Here is a 7,533-nt window from a genome sequence, read left to right on the forward strand (position 1 = left end):
TATGGTGCAGTGCCAGCCGATCAGTGGGCGAGGAGCTTCCATAGACCATCGCGGACAGCGACATCTACGGGAGGGAGCCGGAGGAGACAGACATCAAGTGGTGGGGTTATGGTTCCTCCACCACCACCAGATAGAGGGAACAGGAGGGATGATCCTGGGGCAAGTCCTTCAGGGGCTCAGATTCCATCGAGGCCAGGGGGCTCCGAGGGAGGGAGTTCATCATAGCCATAGAGGGCTCCCTATGTATCAGTATTGTACCATTTTTGTATGATGATGTAGACACCTTCGGGTGATTGTAGCCATATGATTTTTTGACATCATTGTATCATGACACTTTATATATATATATATATATGAGATGATTCATCTTTGCGGCAGCTATATGCATGTGTACCTATGTGATGAGATGTTCTTATGATGTATGTTTTATGATATGGATGCAAATATGTATATGATGCAATGCAATATTTTTTGTTCTTTTATGTTTTACATGTGTATGCATGATGCAAATGTGAATGTATGTAATGCAGATGAATATGATAATGCAAATGCAAATTGTGCTAACAGGCGTTATGTGCAGGATGTGATGCAGTTGTGATATCTATATGTATGTATGAAATGCTTAATATGTGGTAATGCAGGTGCAACTACATGAAATGCAAATGTTTTTGGTGTGTCATTATACTCAGTCATGTGATAGCAGGCTACGCGGACTCGAGAAGGACGATGGACGTCAATCAAGAAAGGGGAATGAAAGACAGAAGATATGAAAGTGAAAGAGCTTCTTGTGCGTTATCATCATTGAGCTTTATTATGGCAAGTAGATTACGACAATCGAGGCATATGTTCGACCCAGAAAGTCATTGTACCCATTTGCATGGAGATAAGACAGTCACAAACAAAGAATGCCCCAGTTCATACTAGACTCACAGTGTCCTCATATCCTTGGACAAGTCATAGCATTACTAAGAGAAAATCCACAGGCAGCAAAGAAAAATAGGTGACGATACCCCATCCTCGCCTTTCTAGTCAAAGACATCCTGGAGATAGAATCTCTAGTCAGAGACATCCTGAAAAAGCTAAAAGACATGTCACCAAAAAAGATGAAATCAAAAGAAAACCAAGACTCGACACCAACATCCACTGTAGTCCTCAAGTTTTAGTGTCTCTTGTCACTTGTATGTGGTCACAATGTTTACTTTCACAAAAAGGATAGATAGCACTAAACCATATGTTGTCTAAGTCTGTTGAAAAATTTTGATTTGTTGAAGCCCATTGTTGCTGCTGTGTCTCATCTGAAACTGACTAAATCCATGAAACTGATACTTTATTGCGAAGAAGATGGAACTTTATTGTGGATCTGTGATGCAAATGTTGCTTTATTGCGGATTGTGCGCGGATAGACTGAAGAAAGCTGGAAGAAACTGTACTCCTTGAAACATGTGATGTTCTCAGTTCTACACCCATCACTAGACGTAGGATTTGCCTTAGCCACAGATAGGATCTGATTTATTTTGGATGGAAAGGGATGAAAAGGGGGTTTATTATGAATGGCTAACCAATCTTGGGTAGATCAATAACAAGCCATGATGGGAATGTGTAAGTTTATTGTGGATGAATAGGCTGTGAGTGTGTGCAAAGTGAAGGGATGAAAGTGAATCCTGAAGGAGGGAGGAGCAATATCTCTACGCATGGCGTTGGTGACCCAGTTTTCACCATGGTACTTGCCCAGGGCGCCACCTAAGTGGTTTTCACTATTGGATGAAATTATTTCTCTTTACTTTTTTTCGATTTTTCAATGTTTTTTGTGTCACAAGGCGCCTGTTTGCCAGGTTTTTACCAAGTAACGATTTTTTTTTGTTTTATAATTTTTTTTGTATTTTTGAAATTTTTGAATTTTTTTGTATTTTTGAATTAGGATATTCCAAAGAGCTATGTGTAAAACCTGCGAAGGTGCATGTTGTTGATAGGATCCTCCAAAGGTTCACCTTCTGTAGTTGAGAGCTGATATGCCTCAGATCCATATGTTGTTGTAATGATGTAAGGACCAAGCCAATTTGGTTCAAACTTGCCCTTCTTCTCTTTGTCTTGCTGATTTTTGGGGTTTTCTCTGAGAACCAAGTCACCTACCTCAAATGTGCGAGGTTTGACCTTGTGATTGTAGCTGCGACTCATTCATTGTTGGTGAGCCTTGAGATGATTAAAAGCAGTTTGTCTTCATTCATCCAGTAATTCTAGTTCTTGTAAGCGAGAAACCCTATAGTCTCCATCACTGATGATGTTTTGCAAAGAGACCTATAAAGAGGGTAGCTCGACCTCAATAGGCAAGATGGCTTCAGCGCCATAGACAAGTGAATAGGGTGTAGCTCCTGTAGGTGTGCAGACACTTGTGCGATAAGCCTAAAGTGCAGGATTAAGTTGGATATGCCAATTACGGCCAGCATCGTCGACTGTCTTCTTTAGGATTTTAAGGATTGTTTTGTTAGACACCTCAGCTTGACCATTACCTTGGGGGTAATATGGTGTGGAGAAACGATGGGAAATATGGAAGCGGTCATAGAGTTCACGAACATCCTGATTTTTGAAGGGACGCCCGTTATCAGTGATAATGGAAACAGGAATACCATATCGGCAAATGATATAGTTGAGGATGAACGTAGCAATCTGTTTCCCAGTGACTTGTGTGAGAGGCACGACTTCGATCCATTTTGTAAAATACTCTGTGGTAGTGATAATGAATTTATGACCATTGGAAGGAGGGTGAATCTTGCCTATGAGATCGAGTCCCCACTGACAAAAGGGCCAAGGAGACGCAATTGGTTGAAGTTCTTGTGCTGGCGCATGTATGAGGTCTCCATGAATTTGACATTGCTTACATTTCTTGACAAACTGATATGAGTCATTTTCCATATTGGGCCATTAATATCCAGTCCTGATGAGTTTCTTGGCCTAGGTAGGACCACTAGCATGTGGACCACATATCCCTTCATGCACTTCACGTAACGCAATCTGAGCTTCGTCGCTTTCTAAACATCTAAGAAGAGTGCCATCTAGACCTCGCCGGTATAGGATATCAGCTAAAATGACATATCGAGAGAATTGGCGAATGAAAGTACGACGTTGGTTATTTGATAGATCAGAAGGTAGGGTATTGTCACGAAGGTATGTGAAAATGGAATCGTATAACTAGGACTCGGGACCGACAACACATATCGTCTCAGTAGGCATGATCTCATATGAAGGAACCAAAAGGTTATCCACCAAGAACTCATAGCGGGTCTCATTTGGAGGTAGATCGATCAGTGAAGCAATTGTAGCCATGGCATCTGTGGCTCGATTCTGTTCTCTTGGTATCTGCTCAAAGTCTATCTTTGTGAAGTGTTGTTTCAGGTCATCCACCATTTGTTTGTAAGGCATTAATTTTTCATCTTTTGTTTGGTAATCATCAGTTGCTTGATGGATTACAAGTTGAGAGTCCCCAAAAACACGAAGTTCCCGGATCTTCCATTGAACTGTGATCCATAATCCTGTTGTTAATGCCTCATATTCCGCTATATTGTTAGTGCAAGGAAATGATAAGCGGTATGATTTTGGTATAGAATCCCCTGGAGGAGTTATAAAGAGGATGCCAGCCCCTGCCCCATGCTGTGTGTATGAGCCATCGAAGTATAGTTGCCATGGCTTTGCATGTGACATTGTCAAAATAGATTCATTTGGAAATTCTGAACTTAGAAGAACATCATCAATCATGGGAGCGTCTGCTAATTGATCTGCGATGGCTTGTCCTTTTATTGCTTTTCTGTCCACATACTCGATGTCGAATTCACTCAGGATCATTACCCATTTGGCCAGTCGCCCAGTAAGTGTTGCTTTATTGAGAAGATATTTCAATGGGTCTATCCTTGCAACCAACTTGGTCTTATGAGTGAGCATGTAATGTCATAATTTCTGTGAAGCAAAGACAACGACGAGACATGCACGCTCAATTGGTGTGCAGTTTAGCTCATATCCCACCAATGTGCGACTGATATAGTATACTGCTTTTTCCTTGCCATCAGCAATTTGTTGTGCTAAGAGTGCCCCCAGTGCTGTTGGAGTAGCTGATATGTATAGTAATAGAGGTTGATCTGGAACTGGTGGCATCAGAACTGGCGGATTCAGAAGATAATCTTTGAGTGTCTGGAAAGCTTGTTGACAGTTATCATCCCATTTGAATTTGATGTTTTTATGTAGCAGGTGCTGAAAAGGATTACACTTATCTGCAAGTTGCGCTATGAATCTTCGTATGGACTAGAGTCTGCCTTGTAAGGATCGAAGTTGACTGATATTTCTTGGTGGTTGCATCTCCAAGATGGCTTTGACTTTTGCTGGATCAGCTTCGATTCCTCTTTTGGATACAATGAATCCTAGGAGCTTCCTGGAGGTTACTCCAAAGACACATTTCTTGCGGTTTAATCTTACTTTGTATTTTTCCAACCTATCAAAGATGACTGAAAGTATGTCCAAATGTGTATTTCTATCTATTGATTTGCCCAAGAGGTCGTCAACATAATCTTCCACGGTTACGTGCATGAGATCATGATAGATAGTAGTCATGGCTCTTTGATATGTAACACCTGCATTTTTTAGTTCGAAGGGCATGACATTCCAGCAGAAAGTTCCCCAAGGACAACTGAATGATGTTTTGTGTTGATCCTCAGGCGCGATCCTTATTTGATTATAACCAGAGAATCCATCCATTAATGATAACATTTCATGACCTGCTGTGAGATCAACAATCAAGTCAATATTTGGTAATGGGAAATCATCCTTTGGACAAGCTTTGTTGATGTCTCTGAAATCTGTACATATTCTGATGTTGTGATCTGGTTTACTGACAGGCACTAAGTTAGAGATCCATTCAGGATAATCAATTGGGCGTATGAATCCGACATCCAATAATTTCTCAAGTTCTGCTTTGACTAGTAATGCCACTTGTGGATGCATTTTTCTTAATTTATGTTTCACTGGCTTTGCCCCCGGTTTGATTGTCAAATGATGCATTACCAAATCCGAGTCTGATCCAGGCATATCAGCGTATGACCAGGCAAAGTTGATTTGTCGTTCTTTGAAGAAACTTATGAATTTTGACCTTTCGGACTCTATCAACGATTGAGCCAAGAATATGTTGTGTGGAACCTCTTCTGTACCAATTTTTGTTTTAATAGTCTCCTCTACCAACATGGATGACTTTTCCTCATATGATGCTGGGAGAATGTCGAGCCTTCCATCTTCGGGTGCCTTAGAGAGGTTTTCGCCCTCAGATACGTCCTTTCTTTTTACTTTTTTGGGGTCAGACAGTGCCACAGTGTGGTTTTCGCCATAAGACCCTTGATTTGTTCTTATTTTCACATTTTTGCGACTGGAAGATCCGACACCCTCACCAAAATATGCCACGTTATTGAGTTCTATAGTGTATCCTGCTTTATGGTCCCCAGGAGGAAGATCATCTCGTATGCCCAGATAGCCAATAAAAGCTTCATCATTTTGGAATGTGTCAAACTGTGCAGGTCCTTCATGACCCTAGTCAATGAGTTGGTGGTGAACAAGGGGAAGGCCTTTAACGTCTTCGAAGTTAGCGGGGCTAAGAGTGAAGATGTAGTTATATTCGGGTATGTCAAGGTAATTATTGAGGTCATCGATGGTACTCTCCTCATTAGTCTCGATCGCGAGCGAATCCAAATTATCATCACTAGTAGCGCATTCTGGGACAGGTGTTCTCATCCTATGTGATTTCAACCTAGAACCTTGAGACAAGGACTGTGTGGAATCCTCATGAGTTATTTCTTGACCAAATCTGAACTTGTTATAAAATTCCTCTTCTTCTGTGGGTTCATCTGGCTCTCTAAATATCTCGGTGAGCTCGTAGTCACTGGAGGACTTATCTGAACCCCATTCCCATTCGTTGGAGTTTGTGGAATAGCGATCCTCTTGTTGAATTTTGGCAACTTTGATTTGTAAGGCTTCTTCTGTCCTTTGGGTGTGGACCTTGGAAGTTAAGAAACCAAGTCCTTTCAAGCGTTCCTTTTTGAAAGTCAATTCAGGTTGTAAAGGTTCCATCGATGCCTTCCTTTCGTAACCCAAGAGGGATTTTTCCATCATACCCAAATTTTTGTAGAATTTTGAAGCCTTTGCCATATTTCTCACATGGTAGACTGACGTGATCTTGTGTGTCATCTTCAATGTCTTTGTAAAGCATTTTGTATAGATCTTCCTCTTCCAGTTCGCCCCATCTTTGAAAGGTAGTAGGGTCCCATTTGAGTATCATGATGGATACTTGCTTGTTAGGATGTGGTCTTCCATATTCTTTTGGGGAACTCATGACTTGTCGTAAGTACATGGTCTGATTTAAAGTGTATTCCCCCATGCCCTTGTCTTGAAACTTGCCTTTAAGCTCACCTTGTTTTGATGTCGAAGGTTTTAATGACTCAGGATCAATGTATGCCGAAGAAGGAACAACTTTGCAATTACTGGGAATGATGGTCTCAGTTTTTGATCTCAGGTTATTGCAGTATATGAATGGATTAGGATCACCGTTAACGGTTACCTCCACTCCATTGTGAGGAAACTTAATGCATTGGTGATATGTAGATGGGACTGCTCTCATTTCATGAATCCAAGGATGTCCTAGCAATATGTTATAAGTGAGATCTAGATCCAAGACTTGACAAACCACATCCTTTGTAACTGGCCCAACTCTAAGAGGTAAGGTGACTGTGCCCTTGGATGAACGTTCTTCATCATCATATGCCTTGATGGTGATTTGATTTGTAGAATTCACAGCTTTATCAGAATATCCCAATTGTTTAATTGTGCTCAATGTACAAATGTTTAGACTTGCTCCTCCATCTATCAGGACTCATTTTATTCGATGTTTGTGTATGAAGGCTTCAACGTGTAGCGGTGCATAATGTGGCTGACTTACGGAGGTGTCATCGGCCTCTGTGAATGTAAGTGAATGCGGAACAGAAAGGTATCCAACCATGGCTTGAAACTGGTCCACGTTCAGATCAGTAGGAACGACAGCATCTCTTAAGATTTTGTCAAGAATGGCTTTATGAGCGGGGGATATGCATAAGAGCTCAAGGATGGAGATGAGTGCGGGTGTCTTCCCTAACTGTTCTACAAGGTCATACTCAGGCTTGGTTGATGAGGAAGCAGTGTTTTTGGCTGGAGCACCTTGCAAAGTGAATTTACCTCGGCGGGTTGTAACATGACATTCAGAGGTAGGTTCGAAAGAAGATCCAACAGCTTTTAGGACAATCTGGGTCTCCGGGTAGAATTCTCAGACGTTTTGTCCTTGATGATAATGGTATAAACATAGTTGTCCATCGAGATGTGATTGATAGTTGAATCATAGTTATAGGTTGCTCTGGTATAGTTAGTTTGGTCATCTGTGGCTTTAGCTTTTCCCTTGTCATGTTTTGGGAATGGTTCCTTAAACATCTCATGTTCTTGATTAGACAAATGTCCCTCAATCTCAATGTCACCCCT

The sequence above is a fragment of the Cryptomeria japonica genome, chromosome 2 (assembly GCF_030272615.1).
Source record: "Cryptomeria japonica chromosome 2, Sugi_1.0, whole genome shotgun sequence".
NCBI lineage: Eukaryota > Viridiplantae > Streptophyta > Pinopsida > Cupressales > Cupressaceae > Cryptomeria > Cryptomeria japonica.